Source organism: Camelus bactrianus, chromosome 26 (assembly GCF_048773025.1).
Source record: "Camelus bactrianus isolate YW-2024 breed Bactrian camel chromosome 26, ASM4877302v1, whole genome shotgun sequence".
In the NCBI taxonomy this organism is placed as follows: domain Eukaryota; kingdom Metazoa; phylum Chordata; class Mammalia; order Artiodactyla; family Camelidae; genus Camelus; species Camelus bactrianus.
The window spans coordinates 20908-34433 of NC_133564.1; the positions used below are offsets into that span (position 1 = coordinate 20908).

A 13526-nucleotide genomic window follows, 5' to 3' on the forward strand; every position below is an offset into this window, starting at 1 on the left:
TACATCTCTGTCTCTGCCTATATAGATATAAAGGAAGAGTCTTCTACATCTGGTATGGACCCTTTTTCCTAAATGGACATTGTATCTCTATTTATGTGCAGATTAAAACCCCTTCCCTCCAGGGTGTGGTGGCATCAGCTCACAAGATTACCACTCTGGGCTTTAAGTGTCCTCTTTGTATTGTCACCTGGGAACTTCTCTTTCCATAGTTAGCTCTGTGTTACATTTGTTGTTGTATTTTACCCGGCATTACTGAAAGTTTTACTTAAAAGGGATCCTAATTAGCTCTGTTTACCTGTTTCCAGAGCTGAAAGCTTCAGTTCTAGAGTATCTGTTTGATTTCTCTTAAAAATACATTCCAGTATATTTCTCTGGTGAAAGTCTTTACCCTGTTGTCTATTCTCCCATAATTTCCTTATTTTCTTGAATATATTAAAAGTATTTTATAGCCTTTATTGGTAACTCTGATGCCTACATCACCTGGGGGTTTGCATCCTTTGTCTAATGTTTCTTATTCTCATATTATCCGTTATATAGTCTTGACATGTTGCATGTCTTGAAATTCTTTATTACATGGCAGACATTGCAAATGAAAAATCCATATGTTATTTTCCGTGAGAGGTTTCCTACCTTCCTGTTAGGCAAACAGGGTGAGGGACTGATCATGTCGCTCCAATCAGGCGCTGAGGTGGATCAGGACTGAAGTGCCTTTTTTCTTAAAACAGCTTTGAGGTATACTTGGCAAAGTAATTTTCACACGTATAAAGTGTACAGCTAATACGTTTTGACATAAGTATATCCCCAAGAAACCATGACCACATTCAAGAGAGTGAACATACCCATCACCCACAAAGCTTCTCTCCTGCCATTTGTTGTCCCTCCCTCCCTCCCCATCTCTTCCCCTGGAAACCATTGATCTGCTTTCCATCACAACATATTGGTCTGCATTTTCAAGGTCCTTGTATGAATGGATTAATGCAGTATCTACTCTATGTTGTCTGACTTCTTTCATTCAGTGTAATTATTTTGAGAGTCATCTGTGTTGCTGTATTAATAGCTTATTTTTCTTATAGCAGAGTATTGTTTTGTGCTGGGTTTTTACTGAATAGTTTGTTGTGAGCAGTGTTTGTATAGACCATCATTTGTTTCTCCATTTACTTCTTGATGGATGCATGGGTTATTTACAACTTGAGCTATTATAAATAAAATTGCAGTGAATATTTGGTTACAAGTCTTCATATGGACATATGCTTTTCTTTTCTAAAGCACCAGATGAGGAATATCTGGGTTATATGGTAGATAGGTATTTACCTTTTTTAAAGAAACTGTTAAAGACTGTTCCAAAATGGTTGTACTATTGTAAATTCCTTGTGGTGGGTATCAGCTCTGGTTGCTCTACTTCCTTACCAGCACTTTGTAAGGTCGGTCTTTCTAATCGTATTCATTCTTCTATGTATGTGTACTAGTATCTCACTGTGGTTTTTAAAAGCATTTCTCTAATGACTAATGGCACCTTTAATCAGCATCTTTTCATATGCTTATTATCCATCTGGATATCTTTGCTGAAGTGTGTTTTCTGGCCTCATTCATTCATTCAGGTGTTTGCATTATTTTTGAGTTTTGAGACTTCTTTATTCTGGATCAGATACAAAGAGAGACCTTTATCAGATATATGATCTGCAAATAGCTTCTGTCTATGGCTTGTCTTTTCATTTGCTTAGCAGTGTTTAGAACAGCTTTGAAGAGTCTTGATTTTGATAAAGTTCACTCTATCAGTTTCTTTTTAAAATAGATTATACTTTTGGTGTCATAGCAAAGAAATATTTGCCAAACCCAAGGTCATAAAGCTTAAGCCTATGCTTTTTCTCCTAGCTGTTTTATAGTTTTAGATTTCCTATTAAGATCTATGATCCATTGTGACTTAATTTTTGTATATTTTGTGAGGTGTGGATCAAAGTTCTTTTATTTATTTATTTTTTTTGCATATCACTATCTAATTCTTCCAGCACTACTTGTTGAAAAGATCCTTTCTCCACTGCATCCTTTTAGAGAATCAGTTGTCACTATAAATGTTGGTTTAGTTCTGAACATTCTATTCTGCTCCATTATTCTATTTTCCTGTTTTATACCAACACAATACTTTCTGATTACTGTAGTTTAAAAAAAAAAAAAAAAGGCTGAAAATCAGATAGTGCAAGTCTTCCAACTTTGTTTTTCTTGTTCAAAATTATTTTGGATATATCGGATCCTTTGAAGTTTTATACGAATTTTAGAATCAGTTTTAAAATTCCTTACATCCTGTTCTGCCAAAATTCCACCCATGTCTTTGGCCATCTCCAAAGCCACATTTTCTGAAGAAGTCTCTCTACATCCCAGGTGAAAGGAATTTCTGTTTCATCTGTGCTCCAATCACATTTGATAATATTTGATTACATTTATTCATATTTGGCTGGATGTACTTGTGTGATCTTTCCTGCCATATAGTAAATCTCTCAAGATTTGGAATCTTGACTTTGTTCCCTCTGTCTGCTGAGAAAACTAGTTGTATGCTTTGCAGGAGAGCGCCCTGCAGTAAGAGTTATCTGCAATACACATCTAGCTCATTGCTTGCATATCGTCAATGAATCCTGCAGCTTTAGAATTGTTTATTGATTGTTGTCTCCAAGACGGCTCAGCCTTTTTTATTTCTATTGCTACTGCTGCAGTTTCAAAGGAAAATGGGCTAATTATTTTCCAAATACCAAAACATACTGTAATTGAGTTGTGACACAAATTATGTGCTGCTGTTTCTTAACAACCTGCTTAGTGTTCACAGGTACCTTCACTCATGGAACTTTTGGGAGAATGTCATATCCTCAGAGATAGCAATGCTGTCTTTGGCGACCTGAGTGGTAGTATCTGAACTCACTCCTGCTGTTTTTCCAGTGCCCCCTATAGCCCTCCTCCAGCCCTCCATGGGGGGCCTGCAGTTCTGCCCTCGAAAATCCTGTTGCTTCTCAGGAAGAATTCCCTATGAAGCATATTCATGTCCTTCTTGTGGGGATATTCAGTCCAGAGACCTGACAGCAGGGGAAAATGTTTAGACTGCTTTTGGTAGAACGTAAATTCTTCCATACTTGTTAGAAGCAAATCCAATGAGGAAACTGTGTTGGCATCTAACAAATCAGCATAAATGTCTGATGAGGGAGATCAGCTTCCCCATCCCACTCAGGCGTCATGTTGATGTGACACTCAACTTGGCAAACATTTTCTCCTGTGAGCAACGAGAAGTTCAAGACGTTATGAATGGCTTTTTGTTTTTCTTCCTTAGTCTTTCCACATTCACTGTGTCTGGTGAGATTATATGTATCCTGCTTATTTTCAGCCCAGCACTAAGCTTTTTAAAAGGATCACGTGTTTAAAAGGCTAGTGGACAATTTGTTAGAAGATCAAAATCCTTAGACTTTGGTCCTAGAGTTGAATCTTGGTTACTGGTGAATGAGAATTCCCGTTAAAATTTTAAATTCAGCGATATAAATTTTTAAAAATAGTTAAATATTAGGCAATTTCATTAAACACTATAGCAGTTATTTACTTTTAAGCCTGTCTCTGGGGCAATTTTGCAATGATTCCCTCCCTTTACTGATTCTCTCTTTATCAGAATCCTTGAGAGGTCCCTGTCATCATTGTCAGTATCATCATCATCATCACCATCATCATGGAACTGATTCCTCTGGGAGATTCTAGGAAAATAAAGAGCTGGACGGGGTTCTGTGCAGGTCAGTGTGTGCATATACAGTAAGAAGAGTTGTCAGACATTAGATTCAAGATACCCATTCCATTTAGAGAAGAATGTGGTCATGAAAACCTGATGTGCTGAATGAAGGAAGCGATAGGAACAGGGTAGTCAATGGAAAGGAGGAGGAAGTGAGCGAAGCGGGGAGCATAGATCCTTGGTTAGGTGATCAGCACATTGGTGAGAATGAGGGGAGTGTGATGGCAGAATCATGTCCCTCCCCGGCCACAGGGTAGCCACCTGTGACGTGTTAATGTACATGGCAAAATGCATGACAGATATTTTAGGACAAAAATCTTAGAGGATTTCTGTCTTCTAAATTGTCTATCAGTTAGCATTTTAAACCCATGATACATTATTAAAGATTAGTGCGGGGGAACAAATAAAAAGGATTCATATAATCCACCAGACATACTGAATGCAGAAAGGCTAAGGAAGAAAAACAAAAAGTCATTCATAAGTGCCTTGAACCATAAAATGCTCATGAGAGGAAATGTTACACAGGTGAGTGTCGCAGCCACATCCATAATGCCTGAATGGGATGGGACAAGGGGATCCTGAGATGAGACAATAGGGTGAGTAGCCTGGATTGTCCAGGTGGGCCGAATGTATTCACAGGGGTCCTTAAAATGGAGGACATTTCCCAGCTGAGTTTAAATTCAGAGGGAGGTATAGCCATAGAGCAATATTCAGAAAGGCTGCTGACCATGAAAATGGAGGAAGTCGTGGGGCACAATCTAAGGAAGTTGGGTTACCTCTGGAAACTGGAAAAAAAAAACAACAACAAGGAAACATTCTCTTCTAGACCCTCTAGAAGGAAGGAAACCTGTTGCTACTTTGAATTTAGCCCAGTGAGAACTGTGTTGGATCTCTGACCTCCACAGCCATAAGCTGATAAATCTGTGCTGGTTTAAGCTCTTAAGCTTATGGAAATTTATTACATTGGTAAAAGGAAAATAACATAGTGAGCCATAGTGTAACGGATTAAAGGTATACGATGGGGTGTGGAGAGGATTCTGACATTTACACCTAAAAAACAACCAGGTGAAGTGGGAAGGTGTTTTAAGGAAGACCTACCTGGCAGGTCTGTTAAGCAGACTGGAGCGAGGGGAGCATTGTAGTTAGAGGAATCAATTAAATCTCTACCAGAAAAATAAGGAATAAAATGTAACAGGGCTTCAGTGATAGTGGATGTAGGAATGGAAATGGGCAGAGAGATATAAATATTACTTTGAAATTAGCTACAGGTTTGATGACTGCATGTTGGGGAGACTTAGCCGATGTGTGGACTGAATGTTTGCATCCCCTTAAAATCCATATGTCGAAACCCCATCTCCCAGGGTGATGGTGTTGGGAGGCGGGGCCTTTGGGAGGTGATTTGTAGGATAAAATGAGGTCATGAGAGTAGAGCCCTCATGAATGGGATTAGTATTCTTATACAAGCCCCCAGAGTGCTTGCTTCTCTCTGCTCTCTGGGATATGAAGATATTGGGAAGACAGCCATCTTCGAGCTGGCAATCCTCTCAAGGATACATTGACCTTGAAAGTCTCAGCCTCCAAACCATAAGGAATATGCTGGTTGTTTAAGCCACCCGACCCGCGGTAATTTGTTACAGCATCCCAGACTGACGAAGACAGTGGAGAATGCCTCTGAGTTTGGCACTGATTGCCTGGAGAATGCTGAAACCCAGGGAAGTGGGCAGCACAGACGTTTACTCATTTAATCCTGCCAACACAGTAGGAGATAGAGTCTACGTATTCCTCGCTACTTAAAAGGTAAGGAAAAAGAGGCACAAATAATAACAACGACAACAAAAACAACAATAATTTGTCCAAGATTCACACAGAACCCCCTGGAGGCAGAGTGAGAATTTATACTCAGGCAGGCTGGCCCAAGAGCCCCTGCTCATAACTAATAAGTCAGATCACCTTGCTTATGTGGATCAGTTTTTTCAACTGTGATATGAGGATACTGTGTCCAGTAACTTATAATTTCAAAATACTTCACTGTAACGGAATCATTAGTCACAGGCCTTACAAACCACAGAAACCTACACATACAAAAATAACTCGTTAGGTCAAGATAACCAATAACGTTTTTAAATAATATACCTGCTGGGCCTTTGCAATAAAATGTCTTTTTATAATTCTGTCTGGCTACAGAATAACTTCATACTCCTGCATGCTGCTGGTGGCTCCCATGTTGGACAGCACGGGCCTAGAGATTTTAAATTACTTGCCCAGGCTCGCCCAAGAAGCTCATGGTGGGATCCGAGCTATAGTCTGGGACTTTTCCTTCCTATCCAACAAGTCCCTCATGGAAGTTTAGAAGCTTCTCCTTTGGTGCCCAGCTGTCTATCCATACGTATAACATCTTGTCAGGTGTTCCAGCCTCCTCCTGAACATCAGCCAGAACCCACTTCTGCTCTATTTTGTCCAGGTAATACTTTCTAGCAACTTCCATTGCTTTCTTGGCATCAGTTACTACCTGGAAGGGTAGTGGCTAGAGGTGGAAATGTGTCCACATGACAGGTTTTTCATAAACATAGCAGGAGTGGTCAAGAGAATAAAACGTCAGGAAGATGAGTAGAAACAGGTCATTTAATATACCAAATGGGTACTTTCAATGTCTGTGTTTCCGAATCCAGGCTTGTTCTGCTCATGCATTACAGGCCAATAAATCAGGAGACCAGGTTTTGGGGCAAGAAATAGCTACTTTAATTTGGAAAGCCAGCTGAGAAATGGTAGAGTAATGTCCTGGGGAACCATCACCCCAAGTCAGATTTCAGGCTCTTCTTATATTAAAAATGGGAAGTGGGAATGCTTGGTTGTTGCAAACTTGGTGTATGAATTCTTTGTTGTTAGAATCCTTTGTTCTTGCAGCTCTTCACCTGGGTCACATCCGTGTAAACCTCCAACAAACAAATGTTGTTTTCTATTCTGTAACTTGTTATCTTTATGTGAATAGAAAAGTGTTAATATCCTTCAAAGTGAGAGCCTTGAGTATAGGTTCTCCTGTATATTTCAGGCTCTAGGCAACATTGTTTTACAAAAGGTGCAGAACCAACAAGACTAAGCCTAGGAAACAGGGCACAGGGTTAAAGTCAAAGGAACAGATCTAATATGGAGTCAGATTTTTTCTTTCCTATTTCAGTAGTGCCATGGAGAAGGCAGTTTGGGCAGCTTTTCGTAGGGTCCTGGAGGCTTTCTCTCTCAGCCTCTGTGTGCCTCTGTTGAAAAACCTTCAAAGCTATCTGGCCTGCTGGTAAACCGCTCCGCCTGTTTTGCCCTGAAGATGTGTTCTGTTTATAACTGATCTCTACTCCTTGGAAAAGAACTCAATAAAAACTCAGTTGGTTTTCCACCAGCCATGGTCAGGGGTGAGGAATAGCACTTTATTATTTTATAAAAAAAAAATAAAAGAAGTCTTAAAACAGCACTGGGCCCATAGGAGGGAGTCAATAAATGCTTCCTGGCTTAAATCAAAATTGATGGCTCAGTGATTCCATGGCTGCTGTATTTGCTAAGCTTGCTAATCCTTTGCTCCATTACACATTTTTTTAACTGAAAAAGAAATACATGCATGTGGTTAAAAAAATTCAAACAGAGCACAAAATTACACAAGTGAAAGAAGTTTTCCCTCATCCTCTGTTCTTTCAGCCCTCCCTGGAGATGCCACTGTTTACAATCCTTTGTGTGTTTTCCAGATATGCTATGCACATTCCGACCTATGTATGTAAATTCCTTTAAAGTATTATTTATTTTTAACTTAAAGGGATTTAAATCCTCAAGTGTCTTCTGCCCTGGTAATAGAAAAGAACAAATCTGACTCCATATTAGATCTGTTCCTTTGAATTTAACTTTGTGCTCTGTCCCCTAGGCTTCATCTTGCTTGTAAAACAATGTTGCCTAGAGCCTAAAATATACAGGAGAGCCTATTTTGATGGCTCTGACATTTAAGGATATTTAACACTTTTCCATTCATATAAAGATAACAATTTACATAATAGAAAATAACGTTTGTTTTGTTGGAGGTTTACAGGGATCTGACCCAGGCAGATAGCTGCAAGAACAAAGGATTCTAACAACAAAGAATTACTACATCAAGAAGATTGCAAAAACCAAGCTCGTAGGAAAGAAGCCTGAATTCTGACTCCGGGAGATGGTTTTCCAGGACATTAGTTTGCCATCTAGGTCTACAGAAAGTTGCTATTCCATGCCCCAACACCTGGTCTCCCAACTTACTGGCCTGTCCTGCACTAAGGAGAATGAATTTGGACTCAGTAACACTCCTATCTTCCTAGCAAGCTGGGCACTGGAATTAAGGGCAGCTATCCCACACCCAGGGACATACTGTGAGCCCTTGATGGTTCCCCGAGGGTGGGGTGTGGTTTACCCAGGAAGGATGGGGACTATGCACCAACACTCAGGCAGTATGCTCCTTCTGGGATCTGACCTCGTACCTCCCGCTCCCCGCCAGCACAACACCTGGGAGAGTGGAGGTAAGGCAGAGATCTTGCCTGCCTGTGTCCCAGCGTGTAAAAGGGGAATAGGTACTCTTTCCAAGATAGTTCTGAGCGACAACACCTGTGGGTGCTTGGTTCCCAGAGCAAAAGGAAACCCAGCTCCACTTTGGGGCAACGGGTATGATCCCCGTAGGGTTCCTGCAGAGGCCTTGGGTGGAGGGCTGGACCAGGAAGGTAAAATATGAGCTGTGGGCCTTGAAGGGTTAGAGAAGTGTGCAGAGGCAGGACTGCTGCCTCCTTCAGGATGCCCCCAGAGTTAAAACTATTTCTCTCCATCTCTGCTACTCTCCTCCACCCTCCAGATCCCTGCCTTCTCTCTGCTCCTCCTGTCCATGTCTCTCCCTCCACTTTTCCCCTTCTCCCCTCCTCCTCCCATCTTCTCCGTCCCTCCCTTCCCCACCTTCACTCGCAGAACCCAGAGAGGATCGCTGGCCCTCCTGCGCATGCGCAGTCGGTGCCAGCTGGAACGAGGGTTGGAAGCTCCAGCTCCGAGCAGGGGATCGGCCCCAAATTCTGCTCAGCTTTTTCGCCTGGTAGGACTTTTGCTCCTGCCCCGGCGCCCCGGCCACAGCTGTCCAGGGCCAGGTGTTCTCCTGCCGCTTCTCGCCCCAGCCGGGCTCCCCTGAGTTCGCGGCTGGAGTCCCTTTCCCCTCTCCCGCCCGCGAGTCCTCTCCTCCCGGGCTGCCTCTCCTCGGCCGCCGGCCCGTCCCCGCCCCTGGGCGGGCTGTGTCCCGGGCGGGCGGGGTCTGCGGACCCGGATGGGAGCTGGCGGCTGGGGCTGGGGCTGGCCTCCGAGCGGGGCTACAGCCCGCGTCCCCCCCCCGGCTTTCCCTGCACCGCGACCCCTGGGCTACCCTCGTCTCCCTTCCCCTCTCCCTGGGGGCCAGCTCAGTGGTGTGGGCGCTGCTCCCCTGGCTGAGAGCCTCCGGCTGTGAACCCCAGCTTCTCCTGGTGGAGTCTGGAAAAGGGAGCGTCAGTGCTGAGCGAGCTTCCGTCTCCTCCCTCAGTGTTTCTGCCCCAGGTAAGTACTTTGAACACTTTCACGTGTTATGATGGCGGTGCTTGATGATGTCACTGTTTTTATAGTGATAGGGATTACAGAGTTGAAAGCAAGTCTTGATTCAGTTAAAAATTAGCTGAAGGCATGAGGCTGTGACATCCTCCATCTTACCCTCTCCCAGGGTGAAACGTGTGACCGTCGATCTTAAAAAGATAGTTACAGTCCCTAACTAGCCCAGCCCATCTAGGGTGTGTTAACAGGAACAGCACCACCATAGGCGTTGGAGACTCAGGGACATTGCAGTCCTAAAGAGCTCCTGGCAAAATTTGGTTTGTTTTGGTTTTTTGGTTCTTCTTAAATTGTGGGGCAGACTAGTTGTATAGAGGGAAAAATAATTGTCAAGAAATATTTTTTCATTTAACTTCTTTATTGTGATATTGTTCACACACCATGAAGTCCACCCACTTAAATGCTACAATTCAGCAGCTTTAGCATATTCACAGTGGTGCAACCATAAATATTCCAGAACGTTTTCATCACTTCAGAAAGACCAGTGGAAATGATTGACCTATCCACCGCTTCCCAGTGCTGGTTCTAAAGAAGATTCTTGGTTGTTCCTGACCATAAATTATCTTGTTACCCATAAAAAATCTGGTAGGAAATCTAAACAGAATTGTATTGAATCAGTCTATCAAAGCAAGAAGAATTAATGTCTTTATGGCATAAATTTCTTCTACCCATGAATATATCTCGGACACTATATTTTCATATTTCCAGAGCCTGGCCCATGGGAAGTCCTCATTAATTGTTGGGTTTGTGAATGATGAGATTCTATACATCGTTAGTTGCAAACTGAAGCCTTTCACAGAAGAGAAAATAAACTCAATGAAGCCAAGTGACTCACTGATTGTCAGAAAGAGTGACAGCCAGTGCTGGAGTGATCCAGTGGACTTGGTGTTTTTAACCAGAATTCTCCAGCACCTACAGCTAAGGGGATCAGAGTATTCTTTTATTTTTTCTAAATGGCGTTGCTTTTATATTTACTTATTTTTTAAAATTATTTTTTATTGAAGTGTAGTCAATTTAGAATGTTAGTTTCAGTTGTACAGCAGAGATTCAGTTATAAACATATGCATATGTATCTATATATCTTTTAGGTTGTTTTTAGTACAACTCATAACAAGAAATTGAATATAGTTCCCTGTGCTATATAGTAGGTCCTTGTCATTTATTTTATATTTATTAACGTGTATCTGTTAATCCCCCTTTTCCTGCCTGCTAACCACACTTTGCTTTCTATGTCCATGAGTCTATTTCTAGCAGCACCGTTTTTGCTAGTAATATATGCTGGTTGGCTGCTTTCAGTTTCAGTAATTCCACCTTATCTGTGGGCATTTTCTTTCTGGTGGGCCTGTGTGTGGTTTGCTCACGTGATATAAGAGTTGTGTATTTGGGAGAACCCCAGGCCTCGTGTAGTGCCTGGTACAGAGTGCCCACTGAGCTGATGCTTGAACTGGGAAAAAAAACAAAGTAAATGTTGGAATTTCCACTATGGTTGAGACTTCCAGGTTTCTATAACCTGTTTATCCCACATTAATGTTGGCTGCACCCATACTGGGTAATTTGGTGGAACTTCATGGTATGGTGGTGTAGAGACGGGGACTTGTATGCTTCTTCTCTTTCCGTTTTCTAAGACTCATTCTCCTGGGCCTTCCAGATCCTCCCCCAGAAGTGCCCAAGGCTGGCTTGGTGCTGCGCTGAGGCAATATTTGTTAATAAGGCCCTTTCCTCATCTCTTCTGAGCCTCCATTTCCTTCTCTGCACAATGAAGACTTAGACTAGAAAAGTGCTTTTCAGTTTCTTTTAAGCCATGTTTCCTTTGAGAAACAGAAAATACAAATCTCTCCTCCCATTCAACATATAGATTTTGACACATCCAAAATGTGACATAGCTCTTTGTGGAAAATTGAAGTGATTGTGATTCCAGGTGGCACAGAAAGTGTCTTCAGAGATTTATTGCAGGGAGAGGGCAGGAAAGGGGCAGTATATCCCACTTTCTAGTGTGAGCACTGGAACAGGGACTTGGGTTAAATACGGTGTCCGACGTGGCCTCTCTGAAATCTTTTTTTTTTTTTGCCTCTCTCTAATCTTGCACAATGTGATAAACCTCTCTCCCTCAGTTTCTTAATGCGTCAAGTTGGGGTGATAATAATTTAAGTGTTTTGTGAAACATTATACACATAAAATATTTGTTTCTCGGTAGAAACAAAACCTGCGAGGGAATAAGGGATTTCTTTAAAAAAAAAATAATCTTGTCCACAGCACTCTGTCAGTGTCTATTTTGAAGTTCCTTGAGGGTGAGTGTTGGGTCTAAAGTCCATCGTGGGACAGGTGGCCCATGGGTCTGTGTGCCGCAGATTGCCCCCTCCTCCCCAGTCCTCTTCCTCTCAGTCCAGGATGAAGTTCCCTAGTAGATTTACACAGAGATCTTGTGGAAATGGCTTTTCATTTTATTGTTTCATGAAGAAGGGCTGCCATCATGATCTCTGTAGTCAGGTTTTGGTGGCCTGAAGGCTATGCAATTACGTTTGTCTATTTAATATAAAGAAAAAAATTACAAGTACAAAATTAGACCTACGGTGGTGGCAGGGGCTCTTGAAAGTGGGGACCATTAGCTTTGTTAGTTTCAGGTGCAGGGGCCTCTGGCCATGAGGACACATCATCGTGCTCTGAAGTTGGAGGGACCAGTGGGCTCAGTGGGAATGTTTACTGAGTGTATCTCATGGGCTGGGCATTGACCTATTTGTACTGTGTGTTCCTTATTTGAGACAGTGAGCTCGTTTAACCTCAATAGCCTCTTTAATAAATTAGACTTTTTAATTTTGAGATATAATGTAGATTCCCATGTAGTTGTAAGAGATAATATGGAGAGGGCCTACGGACTTTTTGCCCAAATTTCTTTAAAGGTTCCATCATTCAAAGTTGGGATACAATTCAGTAATGACTCACTAACCATTTGAGATTTGTGTTATTGCCCTCATTTCTATTCATGATTAAACTGGGGTTAAGAGGAGCACACAGGCCTGCCCAGGTCACCCAAGGTTAGTGTAGAGTCGGGTGAAACGTGGGCTTGGAATTTCCAGGCAGTACCAACATGATGCTCTGTGGCAGGGGGCAGCATTCACTTTGCTTGTTTATTCATTCATTCAACAAGCATTTATTGAGTAAACTCTGTGGGTCAGATGCTATCATAGGTTTATCTGATTCTTCAGCAGTATGGAGAATCCGGTAATGTTTCCTCCTTTTTTTAATCTGAGAAAACAAGCTCTGAGAGGTTATAAACCCCCCAAAGGAAATATAGCTCATAAATGAGGGATAGTAAATTTGTACATTTCCTTCTTTTTATGCAGGTGGTACCCTAGGCATTTTACATTTGTAAAGTTCAATAATCCAGATATATTCTTGTAAGGCAAGGATTTTTTTAATTGAAGTATACTCATGTTTACAACGTTGTGTCAATTGCAAGGTGTTTATTTTTTCTTGAATTTGGAATTCAAAAAATATTTTTTGAGGGGGGTAAATAGGTTAATTTATTTGTTTCATTTTTTTTAAAATGAGGTACTGAGGATTCAACCCAGGACCTCATACATGCTAAGCATGTGCTCTACCACTGAACTGTACTCTCCTCCCCAAAGCAAGTTTTCTTATCAAGTATTCTGCAGCTTAGGAGTTCAAATAAATTGGAGTTGAAATCCAGGTCTTTTGATCCTACTGTGTTTCTTTGCATTATATCCTGCTGAGGGGTGTGGAAGCAGTTCCTTTATTCATTCCTTTATTCAGCACTTTTGAGCATTGACTTTGCATCAGGGACTGGCTAGGTGCTTGGAAACAGAAAACAAGAAATGACCCTTTTCTGCAGAGGGCGGAAGCCTAGACCAAAAGCTGCGTAATGTGATCCGAGCTGCGGTAGCCATGTGCAGACTCTGAGGACAAACTGTACCCACGGCTTTCCTTGGGCTTCCCCTGCCTTCTGACTGGTACACACCAGGTCACCGCAACCCAGTGAGGCCCGCAGCCCGCAGCACAGTATGTACCTCGGTCTCCTCTTCCCTCTCGTCAGGGCCTGGAACATGAACATCCCTGACTACGTGCAGTGTGCTTAGGACCATGAGACTCTCCCCGTGGTGGTCCAACCCGTGGGGATCATCTCAGAGGAGAATTTCTT

General features: G+C 42.2%; 1 protein-coding gene across 2 annotated transcripts in view; it reads left to right on the forward strand.

The window, feature by feature from the left end:
* LOC141575162 (uncharacterized) overlaps positions 1 to 13526 on the forward strand; it is a 148648-nt gene that overhangs the window by 14287 nt on the left and 120835 nt on the right. The window contains exons 10-12 of one of the 2 annotated variants that reach the window (XM_074353793.1): positions 5392 to 5551; positions 5939 to 6215; positions 8604 to 9322. The gene's annotated coding sequence lies outside the window, so the exon portion shown is untranslated. Of the gene's footprint in view, positions 1 to 3640; positions 3759 to 5391; positions 5552 to 5938; positions 6216 to 8603; positions 9323 to 13526 lie in introns of those variants that run through there. The other variant, XR_012502543.1, reaches the window with a different exon arrangement.